The sequence below is a fragment of the Piliocolobus tephrosceles genome, chromosome 3, assembly GCF_002776525.5.
Source record: "Piliocolobus tephrosceles isolate RC106 chromosome 3, ASM277652v3, whole genome shotgun sequence".
Taxonomy (NCBI): domain Eukaryota; kingdom Metazoa; phylum Chordata; class Mammalia; order Primates; family Cercopithecidae; genus Piliocolobus; species Piliocolobus tephrosceles.
The window spans coordinates 3,867,448-3,886,081 of record NC_045436.1 but is presented as its reverse complement, the minus strand read 5'-3'; the positions used below and the strand labels follow the sequence as shown (position 1 = coordinate 3,886,081).

General features: G+C 42.4%; 1 protein-coding gene and 1 non-coding gene across 3 annotated transcripts in view; one reads left to right on the top strand and one right to left on the bottom strand.

The window, feature by feature from the left end:
* SORBS2 (sorbin and SH3 domain containing 2) overlaps positions 1–18,634 on the bottom strand; it is a 378,235-nt gene that overhangs the window by 357,749 nt on the left and 1,852 nt on the right. The window lies entirely within an intron of this gene.
* Positions 9,715–9,818, top strand: LOC111548530. The gene has a single exon (XR_002733455.1). It is a non-coding gene; the product is annotated as a small nucleolar RNA U13 (small nucleolar RNA).

Here is an 18,634-nt window from a genome sequence, read left to right as displayed (position 1 = left end):
CTCTGCCACACCCAGCTTCTGCTCTCACTACCAACAGCATAGCACACGCGGCACGGCACGGCATGGCACAGCATGGCACAGCATGGCACCAGCTGTCAATTTCATTAAAGGTGGAAATTCCTCAAGAATGTCTAATTAGAATGTTTTGAAAAATAAATTCAGCTTCTTAGACAGTAAGAGGACTACCTTCTAAAAGATTACATAGCACAGTTATTTTCATTCTAAATGTAATTGAAATACCACTCAAAATTGTCTTCTTGAATGACAAGTCATTCTATTTCAACATGACATTGATTGATTTTAATTATGACATGGTTTCCTGTCAGCCTGGTGCTTGAACCCAACTTTAAGGAAAACTCATTTGTCTTGTGCTTGTGCCAGAGTGAGTGAGAGATTTACGAGAATTGGATGAGCGTGTTTCCTAAAGCTTTGAGAAACATATGTGACCTTTTGAAAAGTATATCAAGTTCTGCACTGTACTAGCAGTCTCACCGTGGGTGAGGTAATTTCTTGAAACTTCTGTTTATTTGCTCTTACAATGAGATAGGTTCAATTTTTTTTAACAGAGCTACTGTAAGGGTTAAATGAAACAGCTGCTTGGCCATGTATCTGAATCCAAGTGTTTTGCTCTTTACGGACACCACAGTACCTCAGTCTGAAGGTTGATGGACACTAAAGTGCTTAACTTCAGAAGTGGAGAGCGCCATATTCCTGAGCACAGGAACAAGTGCACTAAATCCTTCGTCACACAGTGCCTCTAGGTCTGTCCTCCTACCCCAAAGTGCTGAAAGATGCATTTAGCAGGACTCTACATCTTTGGTTAAGTCCTCCTACAGGCTCCTGATTTGAGAGCTCACCAAGTGATGCCTCATTAAAACCACTTTATTTCAGCTGGAAGTGGAGGGGAGGGGGAATGAGGAATGAGGGAGTAATGAACACAGTATGATGTGGAGAGGGATGCTTCCTCAGCAGGGACCAGCATCCAGCCCCACAGGTGCTGTGCTGTGGAGTCAGCTCCAGCATCTACTCCTTTCTGTGCCAGGTAAGTGGAGAATTACACATCTCTTCAGAGTTGGAATATCTTCTTCCCTCTGCCCCTTCAAACTCAGTGTCATCTTTGTAAAAAGCGTGCTCACACCATTACTCCTGCTCAGAGACTGTCAGTGGCTGCCCACCTCCTAGGTTTTAGAGAAATCGTTCTTCTTTTTCTTTTCTTTTTTTTTTTTTTTTTGAGGTAGCGTCTCGCTCTGTCACCCAGGCTGGAGTGCAGTGGCGCGATCTTGGCTCACTACAACCCTCACCTCCCAGTTCAAGTGATTCTCCTGTGACTAGCTGGGACTACAGGCACCTGCCACCATGTCCAGCTAATTTTTGTATTTTTAGTAGAGATGAGGTTTCACCACATTGGCCAGGCTAGTCTTGAACTCCTGACCTCAGGTGATTCACCCTCCTCGGCCTCCCAAAGTGCTGGGATTATAGGTGTGAGCCACCGCACCCGACAAAGAAATCATTCTTAACATTTTGTAGTTCAGATATTCTTTTGATAATCCTCTCTCCCAGAAAAATGTAGACATACACACACGCCCTTTTATTCTAGTTCCATGCTCTAAAACTTGTCCACAAACTCCAGATTGAACAACTTGCTCAAAAAGATCAGAATTCAAACTTCTTGTCCTGCATGTCAAAGATCTCTATAATCTCACCATTCATCACCAATGACTTGACCATTTCTGAAATCTCAGTGGAAAGCATCCACTCTGATAATTATCTCTGATCATTCCAGGCAACTTCTCCTGCTGTCTACGCTCTGGTTATGTTCCACCTCCCTGAGAACCCCAGTGCACCAACCCTACGAGTTTCCCACCGGTCAGCACTGCTCCCTACAAGCTGCTTTCCTCCCCAGCAGCCTGGAGGCCAGAACCACCAGTGCAAATGTCCCTTTGTATTCTGCCCCCATCCCCTGCTCCTCTGTTCTCCCACTGTACACGTGCCTGGCAATACACCAGTCTGGACGTTCAACCCCGTAACTACATTATGTCTGCTTCAAAGCACGAAAGCAACAAAGAAAAGCATGCAAATGTGCTCATGAGTCTCACTTTAAATATATCACTACACAGTTCCATCAATATTTAAAACTGCCTGCTGATTCTAACAGATTTCCCGATAAATATTCTTGTTCACTCTCCTAAAGGAATACTCAATGCCTTTTTATCTTTTGTTCAGTCCTTTAACCTCTGCGGTCTGGCCATATGTTGATGGTCTTGCTTTGTACTTTAAGAAAATAGAAGTATTGTGACACAAATTACTTTATTTTCCACCCCAAATGCACCATTTTACCAAAATTTCTCTCCTCTCTCATTTTATTGAACTGTCCATCCTTCTCTCATCAGACAAACTGACCCATTGTCAACAGCGTATTTTACCTCTTCCATTCCTCAACAAATTCTTCCAAGCAATCATTCCTAATATCCCGCTGGATCATCAGTTTCCTTCTCTTCATTGGAATAGTTCCATCGGCATTCACATATGCTGTAATACTTCCACCTTAACCAGAAAGCTGTGTGTTCTCTGGTCCACATTTCTCTCTGAGTGCTGCTCTCTTTCTCCCTTCCCCTTCCCAGGCACAGTTCTCCAAAGAGGTATCTGCACCTCCTGTCTCAACTTTCTTAATGCCCATCCACTGTCTCCAGAATGAACTCCAGCGAGCCCTTCATCCCCATGCCCCCAGTGAAACCATTCTCATCATAGTCACCAACGCTGTCCACCTTGTCAAATCCCGACATCTGTCAGAGTTCTCTTCGTACTTGACCTCTTGGTAGCATTTGATCCAGATGAGCCACACCCTCTAGAAGCATTTCTTTTCTTTTCTTCTCTTCTAAGACACCACACACCCTCTGGGCTGATCGACATCACCGGCCATTTCTGTTTTCTCCACCTCTTCAGAGAATGTAGGACTGGTCCCTGGCCAGGACTGGTCCCTGGCCTTCCCACCTCACCCTCCTCTCTCCTCTGGTGATCTCAGAAGGTTCCATGGTTTAAGTGCTGTCTAAACACTGATAGCTCCCAAACATTATCTATCTCCAGGACCAACCTTTCACTTGATCTCCAAACTAGTCAACTGCCCACTTACCACTTGCAGGAGGCAAATGGCACATGGCCTAGACAGAATTACTGACTTATTAAACTCCTTCCTCATAAACGTGCTCTTCCCTTTCTACCTTTATTCCCCACGCATGAAGAACCATTCTACACGTTCTTCAACCATCATACATTGCAATCCTATTGCATCTCACCACCTCCCCAGCCATGGCCTCTGACTGCTCCTGTGCAAGCCCCTCATCTCTCACTGGACTTGCATTCCCCTCCTCACCAGCTTTCCTGCTTTATCATTCTCTGGCTTAATACCCTCTAATAGCTTCTCAGCATATAAAGAATAAAATCCAAACTGACTGTCACAGTCTTCACTGCCCTTCAGACACTGACCCCGCCTACTTCTTTCACATAATCTTACTCTTTACCCAAGCTGGCCACACCAACTTGTTCCAGCCTAGGGACTTTTTGTTTTTTTTTTTTTTGAGACGGAGTCTCGCTCTGTCGCCCAGGCTGGAGTGCAGTGGCGCGATCTCCGCTCACTGCAAGCTCCGCTGCCTCCGGGATTATTCATGCCATTCTCCTGCCTCAGCCTCCCTAGAAGCTGGGACTACAGGTGCCCACCACCACGCCCGGCTAATTTTTTTTGTATTTTTAGTAGAGACAAAGTTTCACTGTGTTCGCCAGGATGGTCTCGATCTCCTGACCTCGTGATCTGCCCGCCTTGGCCTCCCAAAGTCCTGGGATTACAGGCGTGACAGCCTAGGGACTTTTATCTTTGCTGTCACCTCTACAGAACAGTCTCCCCCAGGTTTTCTCATGGCTGCAAAAGGTGTGCAAAACGTCATTCGGAAGTCTGTTTCTGTTTTTCTTTGAGGAGTCCTATACTGCCCTATCTAAAAATATTACACTCTTTATTCTCTAACCCAGTTTTCAATCAGGAGAGAGTTTTGCCTCCCTGGGAGGATTTAGCAATGGCTAGAGACATTTTTGGTGGTCGTTACTGGGAGTTGCTACTGGCATCTAGTGAGTAGAGGCTAGGGATGCTACAATGTACTGGACGGCTGCCCACAAAAAAGAATTTCAGGGCCCCACAAATGTCAGTAAAATTAAGGTTGAAAAACCATGCCATGCATCTACTTCATTATTATCACAACACTTATCTGCATAATAGTAATAATAATAATTAACATGTATTTCAGACTTACCAGGTGCCGGACACCATTCTAAAGTTTTACATTTATTTCTTCTTTAATCCTCATGTGCCAGTCATATAAAATGGGTCCCATTATTACACAGATGAGACACTAAGGCAGGAAAAAGTTAACTATCTTGCTCCAGATCAAGTTGGAGAGCTGGAATTTGAATGTAGATGGTCTGGCTCTAAAGCCTTTACCTTTAACCATTGCATTAGAGGGCCACGAGGTTACATTTTTTTTCCTATAATTTATTACCTGTCTTTTCCCACTAATATGCTATCTCCATGAGAACATGGAAATAATATACTTGTTTATCTCTGGATCCTCTCTGTCTAGACATACAGGAGGCCCTCAAAAATCTCGAACGAATGAAGAGTTCTGCATACCTTTGCAAGCATTGCTTCTTGTAATCTTCTCCCACAAAGCTCACTTCCCTGAAAATGACCTGCTTTCTATCCTGGAGACAGTCCAGTCTTACTTTCCCTCTGATTCAGCCCACGCTCTCTCAGGTCTGGTTTTTCCTCCTCACTCCTGTCCTCAACACGAATATGATTGCACCCATTTCTCCAGCCCCACCTCCCATCTTACATAACACATTTCAGACCCATGGATCCACAGAGTCATTTTGGCGGAAAGAACATTAGAGATTATAACCTTCAGATTATTTATTTTACATGTAAGAAAAATAAGACTTGGATGGCTGGGCCCGGTGGCTCACACCTGTAATCCCAGCAGTTTGGGAGGCAGATTATCTGAGGTGAGGAACTCGAGACCAGCCTGGCCAACACGGTGAAACCCCATCTCTACTAAAAATACAAAAATTAGCCAGGTGTGGTTGTGCGTGACTGTAATCCCAGCAACTCGGGAGTCTGAGGCGGGAGAATCGCTTGAACCCAGGAGGCAGAAGTTGCAGTCAGCTGAGATCACACCACCACACTCCAGCCTGGGGAGCAGAGCAAGACTCCATCTCAGAAAAAAAAAAAAAAAAAACACTAAGACTTGGAGAAACTAAGCAAGATACTGACAAAAATTCCAGTTTTTCTTCCTTGTGTTTGGAATTTTCATGTAGCTCTGAAATGCTGCTAGGAGGAAAGAATTTGTAGACGCTCTTAGGACAACAGGCCCCCCATAGCCCATTTAGCAAAGCACTTTTTATTTATCTGACTACATTTCCCTAGGTTCATATTTTCTTTTCTTTCCTTTTTATTTTTATTTTTTGAGATGGAGTCCCACTTTGTCACCCAGGCTGGAGTGCAGTGGTGCGATCTTGGCTCACTGCAACCTCTGCCTCCCGGGTTCAAGTGATTCTCCTGCCTCAGCCTCCTGAGTAAGCTGGGATTACAGGCACCCACCACCACGCCCAGTTAATTTTTGTATTTTTAGTAGAGACAGGGTTTAACCATGTTGGTCAGGCTCATCTCGATCTCCTGACCTTGTTATCCACCCACCTCGGCCTCCCCAAGTGCTGGGATTACAGGTGTGAGCCACCGTGCCTGGCCCCATATTTTCTTTACTCTTGTCCCTCAGTACAATGTGTCCCCATGCTCTTATTAGAACAATTTCCACCTTTGCCCCTTATTTTATCCCCACCCCAAAATCAGAACTATCGTTCTTGCCTTTAAGGAATTTACAAGGTAGATAGGGAAAGAGATCATGTATGTCTTATCTTAGATCTTCCATTACTTTGCAGACTGGTTCATAATCTGATAGAATTACTGGAAAAACAAGTGATAGCTTTCTCTCCAACTTGTTCTACTTGTTTCTGAGAGTAACAGAAAAAATGTGGTTTACACCCAGATGATGAACTGACAGTTGTATATTTAATAATTAGGACACAAGGCCAGGCGCGGTGGCTCAAGCCTGTAATCCCAGCACTTTGGGAGGCCGAGGCGGGAGGATCACAAGGTCAGGAGATCGAGACCATCCTGGCTAATGCGGTGAAACCCCGTCTCTACTAAAAAATACAAAAAACTAGCCGGGCGAGGTGGCAGGCATCTGTAGTCCCAGCTACTCGGGAGGCTAAGGCAGGAGAATGGCGTGAACCTGCAAGGCGGAGCTTGCAGTGAGCTGAGATCCGGCCACTGCACCCCAGCCTGGGTGACAGAGCGAGACTCCATCTCAAAAAAAAAAAAATAATAATAATAATAATAATAATTAGGACACAAGAAAATAAATTCAACAGATAATCTGTTTGACATCATCTATTTTTTCTTTAATGTAGATGGTTTAATGCAACACTAACTTTTAGAAGGCTTATGACATTTTTCCTGATGAAACAGATTTGGATTAATGGTACTTCTAGGAGAAATAATTTCCTCATAGATCACCTTCAAACACATTCAGAAAAGAGATATTCAGGAAAGATCGCTTGGGTTGCTTAAGGCCATTTCAACCTACAATCCTAGTAGTTATTGACGAATAGGATATTCCACATAGTAACAAATTACCACCCCTCAGATTACCTAATGATTGCAAAAGGGAAAACCTTTCTTTTTGGAAAGATCTGGCAGTCACCACCTTAACCAAAAAATCAACTGCAGCATCACTGAATTCTGACGTCATGAAATTGTGTGCCTCCAGGTGTGATGCCCAAGAAACATCATCTAAAACATATTCTTGCCCAAAACATACAAATCGTACCTGCTCAAGCTGTAAGAAGTAATTTCTAGTTAATAGGAACCAAAGGGACCATCATTTCAATAAAGCAATCACACAAATCCTCATTGTGGGACATTTTACAAGACCATTGGCCTGTTCGCTTCACAAAGTCAATGTCACAGGGAAAAATAGCAGAGGGAATATATTAGATCAATAGAGAGGAAATTCCTGAGCCTCCAGTATAACCTGGTTGAAGAACAAAAGAATAAAATAATTTAAAAGGAACAATTGAAAAATACTAAAAGTGAAATGGATGTTAGATTATATTAGAAAACTATTAATTTTCTTAGTTGTATTATAAAATTGAGGCCATGTAACATAATGCCCTTACTCTTGGGGTCTCCTGTTTCTAGGAGTGAAGTGCATCACGATGCCTGCAATTTATTTTCAAATGCTTCTTCAAAACACATGCCTGTGAGGACCTAGCAGTACGGCAACGTGTTAATAACTAAATCCAGCTAGTGGGTAGTTGATGTGCTATTCTTTCAATCATTGTGTTTGTTTAAATGTTGAATGTAAAAATGCTGAAATGAAGCTAATGGTAGTGCTTCAGAAAATTACTCAGCAAAGCTATGTCCTACTCACATTTGTCATTCTGCACTCCTTATTGGGAACTATTACATTTGTCATTCTGCACTCCTTATTGGGAACTATTTTATGAAATCTCCTGTAATAAAACTGATCATACATGCTCCACGCAGGAAGGCCCTCACGTGGAGAGCCAAACGCTTACATAGCCAACTACTTTTTCTTAAATCTTCTGCAAATTCTAAGTGACTGGAAGAAATGTTTTTGGGCCCCCAAATAGAAATGAGAAGCACCCAGTTAAAGCCACTGTGTGGCCACTAGCCTGGGCCTAGTTTCCAAATTGACACTTGCATTGACATCAATGTGATGTCAGCCACATCACTTAAATGCTTACATAGATTGAGTCTTGATGTCATTTCATTTCCAGAGATTTCATTTCTAACAAATGAGACCAGATATGAATTTATACAATATAGTCAATCTAGAGACTATAAAGACACAACACATCTAAAATTTGGATCTGAAATGCATAGTGCAGAAATCACACAGCCCTTTTGATGCATTGACACTTTTTAAACTATAGAGAAGCTGAAATGTGGTACCAAGTCATTATAAATATTTAACAGGCATAACTAAATGTTATGCTGGCATAACTAAAAGAGTTCAGAAACATAGATATATCCATGAAGCTTCACTGCAGATACTCATGAGACAAGCGCATCAAGTGACTTTACATCCTGGAAAATGAAGACGAGTATGAAGAAATATGATACTGTGAAAGTCATTTGTGGGACACTCCGTATTGTGGTGTGTCTCACAATCATAAAACAATGGGCTTTTCCTTTCAATCCCATGGCACAGGTAAGTGCAAGATTAGTATCACCACCAACAGCCAAAACATTTGGTGTCAAACCCCTGTTACAAAACCACCCTGTTCACTGAATTTCTCCAATGCAACAGTCAACAATTTATAGGAGAAAGAACACTAATATCAAGGCTTTCAAGGGTGCTCCAAACATAAAATCGTGAGTGCTCTAGGAACTTTTGGAGCTTACGAATCACACTATGCAACGTGTTCATATATGCCAATGCCCACCACGTTTTAGTCAAAAGTTGGTGTTGATTTAGAGACGGGCCCGGAACATTAAGTAGAACATAAACCATAAGCCATCAGCAGTTACTAAGCTAAATGCATTGTGATATCTTGGAGGTTTAGTCCACCTATTTGATTCTGTCAACTTGTTAATACAGTAACCATTGTAATGACAAGTTGACCATTTTGAGTTTATGAACCCCATCAGCTCTCTCCTGAGAGAATAATATTGAATAAATGAGGAAACAAAGCCAAAACTTTGGACAGAATTATCAACATATAAAAGGTATAACATATGACTTAGCAAATTTTTTAGCTATGTTTTCAAATTTTTGACTGAGGTTAGGTCAAGGGGAAGCACATTTAATAGGCAACATTTCACAACAAGAATGAAAATGATGATGATTCAGATCCCAAGTTATGTCCTGATCATTGGGCAATTTTGGTAAACCTTTAGGAAGAAAACTGGATTTCCTCTACAGATCCTCTTCTAGTGTTCCACTGATTATATTCCCATAGGAAATATATGTTCTTTGCCATTTTCATTTTAGGAATTCTTGTTTTTGTCATTATTCACTCAACAAACATTTCTTGAGAACCAGGCAAACATACATGAAAAATGGTTGATGTGTTAGAAACACAAGCAGGTGCTGAATGAGTGGAAAGGACAGATACCTGAGCCATGCTGGCTGAGCGTGTGAGCAGGCGCTTGCTGTGAGATGTGCCACGCGCCTGGAAATGGAGGCCTTCGGGCCGGAGTAAGAAGTGACTGGTGGGATGGAGGGGTAGGGAATGATGTTCCAGGAAGCAGCAGCAGCAGTCAGAAAGGCAAGGGTGATGGAGAAACACGTGTGGCAGCTACATGGCAATGGGGCAGAGGCTGTTGGGAGCTCGCAGGTTGAGAGATGGTCAAGACTTTGTAATCCATGAGCAAAGCTGGACCTTCTTCTGAGAACAATGGGGAGTTATACCTGATGTAAATGACGAATTGAGGGGTGCTGACGAGTTGATGGGTGCAGCACACCAACATGGCACAAGTATACATATGTAACAAACCTGCACGTTATGCACATGTACCCTAGAACTTAAAGTAGAATAATAATAATAATAATAAAAGTTTAAGAAAGTGACTCATATGAGGAAGGGATCCTTTTGGGGTTGATGAGTGTGATGATTGTGTTTCTATGCACATGTCTGACATGTGCCTCCCTCAGACCTTGTTACTACATCTGTACAGCACCCACAGGATGTGGGAAAGAAAAAAAAGGGAAAAACAAGAAGAAAAGGAAAAAGAGAACATGAGTAAATGTGTGTTTTTGAAAGCCAACTCTGTCAAGTATGTAGAAGCTGGAGGAGGCGGGCCTAGAAGTCTGTCACAAGGTTATTGTCATAATTGGAACCAAAAAAAATGTGAGTGTGAGTGAAGGCAATGGTGAGAATAGAAGAAACAGGAATGGGTTGGAAAAAGCAACAAGCCTACAAATATGTTTTGTAAGGTTAGCATCTGAAAGAGTCTGAAAATGGATGAAGCTTATAACTAGAGATGGGAGTTAGACATAGACATGAATTCCAGAAAAATCAATGTATGATACTTCTTGCACATTTTTGTCTCCAAATATATTTTCTTTGTAGTGTTTTAATCAAAACATCAGCAAAGGAAATACAAAGTCAATTAAACAAACAAACAAACAAATATCCTTCCGTCTCCTCATCCACCCTACTTCTCCTCTAAATGATGAACTCATTCTTTTCAAAATATAGCAATGAAATAAATTCAACACTTAATGTACATCTGATCCTAATTTTGTAAATAGAACATATTTTACAGCACATATCTTTCAATTAAAGATATGAATAAGACAATAAAACCTTCAGTTGGCTTTTTATTTCATTGAACAGATAAACATGCTTAATTTGATTAAATAAAATGCAAAATTATGACCTGTCAGATTGCTCTCTGATTCCAGAAACTGTCTTTCATCCGTGACTATGTGTGCCAGGGTCATACAACCAAACCTCTCCCTGGAGTGTGCCCCCCCAGATGGGTACCTGACCCATGACTTGGTGCTGTCACCTTCTCCCATCAATTTCTACTCCATTCCCCAACAATTACATATCCAGGGTAAAATGGAGTCAAGGGAAAAAGGAGGATTTTTGTCTCCACAGTTCACGGCCCTGGCATTTATAGCTTTTCCCCTTTCAGTTTTCTTGAATTCCTTCCCCATTCTCTCCCTACCCCTCATCCAGAAAAAATGCAACCCATGCATTCGGTTAGTCTTCAGTGTCCACAGCAATCTCCCTGTCACAGTGACGGGACTCTTAGGGGATCTGCACTATAGTCAGGGAAATCTCACAATCCTCAATGAGTTTAGCAGGGAACGGAAGCCTGTTTCTTCTCATATTTTAATTTCCTGGGCTTTTCATTTCTTGATTTTCCTCTAGTGTCAAACTTTGGAGGTGATGTGAGGTCTTTTCTTCCTAAGTTAATTCACTTTTTTTTCTAAGCCCAAACCATCTCCCATAGTATCCTTAGAGGGACAGGACTGCAGAGCCATGAAGGGCAAAAGTGAGGCAAACCTGGGTTCCAACCCAACCTTCCAATTGCTACCTCTGTGGTCTTATACTAGTCAGGCTACAGTTCTATCATCTCAGCTACACAATGGGGATTACAAAATCTCTTTTATCTGTTTTTTTTTTTTTTTTTTTTTTTCTTTTTGAGATGGAGTTTTGCTCTTGTTGCCCAGACTGGAGTGCAATGGCATGGTCTCAGCTCATTGCAACCTCCGCCTCCTGGGCTCAAGCGATTCTCCTGTCTCAGCCTCCAAGTAGCTGAAATTACAGGTGCATGTCACCACACCCACGTAATTTTTTGTATTTTTAGCAGAAACGAGGTTTCACCATGTTGGCCAGGCTGGTCTCGAACTCCTGACCTCAGATGATCTGCCTGCCTCAGCCTCCCAAAGTGCTGGGATTACAGGTGTGAGCCACTATGCCCTGCCCTCTTGAGATTTTTAAAGGAAGTTCAAATGAGTCAATTCATGTAATGTGCTTAGCATGGAACCTGGCACTAAGGAAGTGCTAATCAAATATATTATGAATGCCTCAAGAGGCTGGTTCTTTTTTTAATCCATGTTTTTTTTTGTTGTTGTTGTTTTCCATCTAGGCTACTCTGACTCATTTCTGTAGGAAGTGAAGCCCATTCTTAGTGCAGTGCTAGACTGTTCCTTCAGAAATCCTCTGATGCAGCTTCTCTCAGTTCTTAGTTTCCTATCAGGCCATCTAGCTTACCCGAACCTCTCCAATCTGCAGCAGACCATCCTGATTTAAGCTTGGTTTGCTTTGCTTTTATTTATTTGTTTACATAGCATCTTTTTAGGCATTTCTGGGCTTTGCTATAATTCCCTTCCTAAAATATCGGCCGTCTCACGGAACAGTTTCACCTCCCCTAATACACAGTAGCCCTCCCAATTTTCTTCTATCCATCTATCTTTCTGCTCATTCATCCATTCAAGCTATGATAATCACTGGTTTCCACACTCCAATAGTTCATAAATGTAACGGAGAACACAATATATTGTGATTAGGAGAATAATGAATTTCAATTTTTTTTTTTTTTTTTTGAGATAGAGTCTTGCTCCATTGCCCAGACTGGAGTGCAGTGGCACAGTCTTAGCTCACTGCAACCTCTGCCTCCTGGGTTCAAGCAATTCTCCTGCTTCAGCCTCCCAGGTAGCTGGGATTACAGGTGCCTGCCACCATTCCTGACTAACTTTTGTATTTTTAGTAGAGATAGGGTTTCACCATGTTGGCCAGACTGGTCTCGAACTCCTGACCTCAGGTGATCTGCCCACCTCGGCCTCCCAAAGTGCTGGGATTACAGGCGTGAGTCACTGCACCAGGCTATGAATTTCAATATTAAATTATTATTTTTTTCTTTGTTACTTCATTTTAATTAAAAACATTACATGTCTTTTTCTTGTAAGGCGAAAGGTGATCAATACTGAATTAGATAAAATGTTTAAAACATCTAAAAGAACTCCTGGCACATAGAAAGGATTATCAAATGTTTGAAGAGTTATTATAAAGAATTATCACCGAGAAAAAACAGTGCTCTTTATCTGTGTGTTCAATGATGCACAAGACATTTCCAGGAAATGGGAGGGGGTTGAGGAGAGATGCCATATACCATATTGAGGAAACAACACATAGAATGGCAAACATTGAGGAACGCAGACTAAACCACACGTGATGTTTGAGAATTCCAAGTATGGCTAAAGAATACAATTGCAGGATGAAGCAGTGGGCTGGGAGGGGCAGGAGGCTGCTAAGGTAGGCAGGTGTCAGAGAATGAAAGTCTCTTTGATGGCACACCCAGTATCGAATCTGGACTGGACCTGAGCAGAAAGAACTGTTTCCAACTTTGTCAGTGTCTGCTCTGAAACAGATAGCCTCTTAGATACCTGACATTCATTATTTAAACCTCAAGTAAAATGCAACATAGATAGATACCAGTCCCACTTTATTCACATAAAAATCAAGTCATCAACTACTAAAATGGAGCAGTCAGGATTTTAACTAAAGTCCACGTGATTGCAACCACACTTTGGAAGAGATGAGACTAAGCGGGTGGGGGGCAGAGTGAGGAGTGGCACTCTGACATGTTTTAAGGGAAGGAATAGTGTTAAAAATTGAATTTTAACAACCATAACTGTGCTGTAGTGTGGATAATAGATGAAAGAAGAAACAGTCTTACAAGCAGAAAAGCCCATTAAAACCTAGAGCAGTTGTCTGGTGAGAGACGTAGGAGTCTAAACAAACACAGTATGAAATTCAAAGAAAATGCTGCATCTGAGACCTATGTGGGAAGTATTACTGACAACAGCATCCTCACAGTGCTCACTGACATTTCATCACGCGAAACTCAAGGAATCAAGGGTCCACCAGCTCACCATGGTAACCGGAGGCCAGGAAGAAGAGGGGAAGAGAAGAACAAAGAGTTTCTGCTACAACTGGTAACTGGTCCTATCAAGAATATATTGAGGCCGGACGCGGTGGCTCATGCCTGTAGTCCCAGCACTTTGGGAGGCCAAGGTGGGCAGATCATGAGGTCTAGAGTTTGAAACCAGCATGGCCAACATGGTGAAACTCGACTCTACTAAAAGTATAAAAATTAGCTAGGTATGGTGGCAGGCATGTGTAATCCCAGTTGCTTGGGAGGCTGAGGCAGGAGAATCGTTTGAACCTGGAAGGCGGAGGTTGCAGGGAGCCGAGATCATGCCACTGCACTCCACCCTGGGCAACGAGCAAGACTCTGTCTCAAAAAAAAAAAAAAAGAATATTTTGAGAATGAATTTTTAAAGTAACATTGGGCTACAGCTCAACACTCGAGCAATTTTTGATAGTGAGTTAGGAAGTAATCCTAGACCTGATGAATACAATGGAATTAGAGGCAGATGAAGTGTAAAATCTCGGAGAGGCTGCAGTCTGGGGAGAAGGTCATGGTCATCGTTTGGCCCCAGTTAATGGAAGAGGAGACCAGAGTGGGTTCGAGAACCTCTATATTCTGTGCAGGTTGAGGGTTTGGAGGCAATTTTCAGAAGTTACCTCACAGAGATTCTTTATTCAAACATTTACCTAGAATTCACATGTACTCAGGAGTGATCAATGCCCCTTCCAGGACTCCAGCAACGATTTTTTTAAATGCATATTTGGAGCCTTAATACAAGACCATGCTGGGAACAATATTTTAATTTTTAACACACATTTGGACTTGTTGAGAGTCTCTGTTTTAACAATGTTGTCCTTTTTTCCTCTAACAAGCTGAATGTTCCTTAGAGAGACACTTTGGAAATCGCACTATGGCCTTCACGGTGGATATCTGTTCTTTTGGGGTTGGGGGAAGGAACTTGAATGTCTCTGTGAACAGAATAGGAATGGAATAGGGTTCCCAGATGGTTCCAAAGGAAGCTGAATGTTCACTGAATGAACCCCTATCAGTATTTCCCCTGTGCCACTGCTAGGAAAGATACTGACAGAGTTTAAAGCAAGGAAGGAAGGATGGAATGTAAGATGGATTGATCCACAGGTCAGAAACCCAGATGCCACCTGCAAATGATCCCTCAATGATATCATACTCAACAAAACAAGACAGATGTTTCTGGAATCCTTCCAGCGCAGAACAACTTCATTGTTTTTCATTACCTGCCTTAACAGGATTTAGAATCACACAGTCCCAGTCCCAGCTGTTAACAGGTATGTACCATCATGCTACCACTTCGGGCACATCAGGGAAAACATACACTTGGCTTCCTTTCTCAGATCATACAAGCATTTTGAAAAGACGTGAGAGGAGTTTAAGAAATTGTGGAGGGTAAAACAGGACCACGCCTCCCATGTCTGACAAATGGCTGTGTTCCCTGAAGACTAGCGTGGGATCCATCACCCTGCCTCATAATAGAGGTCCTTCCTCTGGCCCAGCTTACTGCCCTGGTACTGCCGCCCTGTCATCTCTGCCCTTCATCCCTCTTAGAAACCAACCCCTACTTCCCAGTAGGTGGCAGACACTTCTGGTGTCCTTTGCACCTGTTCTCAACAGCCCTCCCTGCCATTGCACGTTCTGGATTTGGCTCCTACGCTAATGAATGAGAGTAACCTGCTATTTTATCAGTGTGGACTTGTCAGACTTGCTTGGGCATAAACACAATTCCCTGGTATCAGCAGTACCATAAGTGCCAGGATCCACTGACCTAAGTTTGCTGAGAGATGCTGAACAAAGGTACATTTTCCTAATTTGCAGATTGCATTGTGAAGTCAAATTGAGACTATTAATTTGGCCGCTTTTCCCTTTGTGTAACTTAGGCAGCTTGGTAGCTTAATGTGCATGCATCAGTGAGCTTCTTGGGAAATAAATCGTGTCAGTGAGTTAAACAAATACTTATGCAATATTTTCTATGTGACAGGCATTTTGCTAGCTAGGCAATCATAAACTAGAAGACCAACTCTATTCTTTTTTTGGAAGAATTCCAATCTGGTAAAGGAAACAAACATCCCCAAAATTATAAAAAGATGGCAGAATATCAAAAGTGGTAGAAGAAAGTTAAAATAGCCTCTCTTTTTTTTAGATACAGTCTCACTCTGTCGCCAGGCTGGAGTGCAGTGGCAAGATCTCAGCTCACTGCAACCTCCACCTCCCAGGTTGAAGCCATCCTCCTGCCTCAGCCTCCTGAGTAGCTGGGATTACAGGCACATGCCACCACTTCTGGCTAAGTTTTGTTGTGTTTTTAGTAGAGACAGGGTTTCACCGTGTCGGCCAGGCTGGTCTCGAACTCCTGACCTCAAGTGATAAACCAGCCTCGACCTCCCAAAGTGCTAGAATTATAGGTGTGAGCCACCAAGTCCAGCAAAATAGCTTTTTATAGTGTCACTTCACCCCCAGGTGTTTGCATTTCAGTGGGATTAAAGGTGATAGTGAGGCCTGCGCCAGTGGGTAGAAGTCACCTGAGAACCCTGGGGCCCTCCCATTGCCCATGCCTGGGCAGTGCCCTGAGTATTTGGTCCTCAAGTGGCATGCAGCCCTCTCTAGATTTAATCACTCGTAAGTCCCAAAGGTGGGAGTATATGGGATTCATTTCAAGTCTGAGAAAATCAAGGCACGCAGTGCAGTTCCCTTGAACAGGGAGAGTCTGGAGGGTTGCACAAATTTGAAAATTATTCCTGCTCAGGGGCTGTATCATTCTTTGTTGAGACCAAAGTCCAGCATGTATGCAGACAGCATTAATTTTGAAGCAAGCCATTCCTCACATTATCTCCTCACATTTTGCCTTCTCCTGGCAAAACATAAAAAATGTTCTGTCCCTTACATTTGATTTCTTTTTCCTCTAGTTTATTCCCCTTCAAACCAATAAACAAATTCTTCCTACAAACAGCATGAGTCACCACTCACAGCAAACATCCTCACACGTGGCCAAGAAAAAGAAAATGTGTGTGTGTCACGTTCCCATTAAGGTTGCAGCCTGAGCTTCGAACTTCATTTTGGCCCACAGCCCACCTGTAGGTTCCTAGTCAGCCTGGTCTCCCTGTGGGCATTTATTAAGTTACATTGGTCTCTTCAAATGTTTCTCAGGCCGGGCGCAGTGGCTCATGCCTGTAATCCCAGCACTCTTGGAGGCTGAGGCAGGTGGATCACCTGAGATCAGGAGTTCAAGACCAGCCTGGCCAACATAGTGAAACCTCATCTCTACTAAAAATACAAAAATCAGCCAGGTGCAGTGGCACACACCTGAATCCCAGCTACTAGGGAGGCTGATGCAGGAGCATCCTTTGAACCCGGGTGGCAGAGGTTGCAGTGAGCCAAGATCATGCCATTGCACTCCAGCCTGGGTGACAGAAAAACACACACACCCACAAAAATATCCATATCTATATCTCTCTCTATATATATTTATGTTTCCCAGACTCCAATCAGCCCTTCCTCTCTCAGTGGCATCATTTTGGTCCAGTATTCCCATCCTTCCTTTTGAAAAATCTCTCTTCTACTGAGCATTCCCCACCAGCCTCCATGCTCACATCCCACCAGGACACCAAGGTGGGATCATGTGTTAAAGTGTACTTCCCAAGGCTGTTTGCATTTGAATAGGCTTCAGAGAATTAAATCCAAGGCAATACTCTCAAAAGGTAGAAGTCTCAATGCCAGCTGAGAGATGAAAGAGACTGGAGAGGTGAGGACAGAGATGAAGACACTAATAAGGGCCTTTCTGTCGCTGCCTCCGTAGCCAGGCCTTCTTCTCAGGAGTAATCACGTCAACTCCATCATCCCCAGTGAGGTGGGAATCGATTTTATCACACCTTTATAATTACACCCTTCTTGTATTTATGTGAACTGCTTATAATTATGTGGATTTCTTACAACTCACATAAGCCGCCCAAGTAAGGCCCATCTACCCGGTGTGGGCAGGGAGTAGGCGCAGAGCTGGGCTTTCTGCCAGGTCTGTGTGTGTCCAAGGCCAGCCTTGGTCCATTATCTCATGCCTGAAGAACATCCTCGAGGGAGACAGCCTTTCTTTTGCTTTAATCCATTCCCTAAGTTAACTCATCTCTTGCTGTCCTGAAATGTTTTATTGATGCTAACTTTATTTTTAAAGATTATAATCTGCCTGTTCTTTTTATTCTTGCTTTACTAGAAATAGATTTTATATATCTCAGGTATAAGGACACTTCTTATAGTCCAAGATATTCTCCTTCTGTATTCTCTTCTGCAAAATAATACCCACTCTACATTCCCATTGCCATTCATTGAGGTTGCTAACAGACCCTGTGACCATCTGATTCATGGGTTAATTCACCTTCTCAAAAGCAATGCCTTTTAAACATAGAAATAAGTAAGACAATAATCTCACATACATTTTAAAAATCTTATTTTTATCTTACAGTTGATTTTTAAATCTTAAAAGTTTGAATTTTAATTTTGTATTATTTTGATAGTGAGTTATATTACATATAAATAAATGGCTTTTTAAATATTAGATGTACATTTTCATCTTACTTGCTTATATTTTACAAATAAAATTATGTACATTGTAAACATTTTGAGAAACAAAATCACAAATTGTATCATATGCCAGCATAATCGATGATGCCACAGAGGCAAAGTGTGTTTTCACTCGCCAGACCATAATTAGTAAACAAATGAATAATGAATGAATAAATGAAGCATGTCTTATTGTTTCGCGCTCATTATTTTCAAATGTTGGCTATTAAAGACAGATAATGCTAGGCCAGGCGCAGTGACTCACACCTGTAATCCCAGCACTTTGGGAGGCCAAGCCAGGCAGATCACGAGGTCAGGAGTTCAAGACAAGGCTGGCCAACATGGTGAAACCCCATCTCTACTAAAAATACAAAAATTAGCAGGGTGTGGAGGCGGTGCCTGTAGTCCCAGCTACTCAGGAGGCTGAGGCAGGAGAATCGCGTGAACCAGATAAGTGGCAGTGAGCAAAGACCTTGCCATTGCACTCCAGCCTGACCAACAAGAGCAAAACTCCATCTCAAAAAAAAAAAAAAAAAAAAA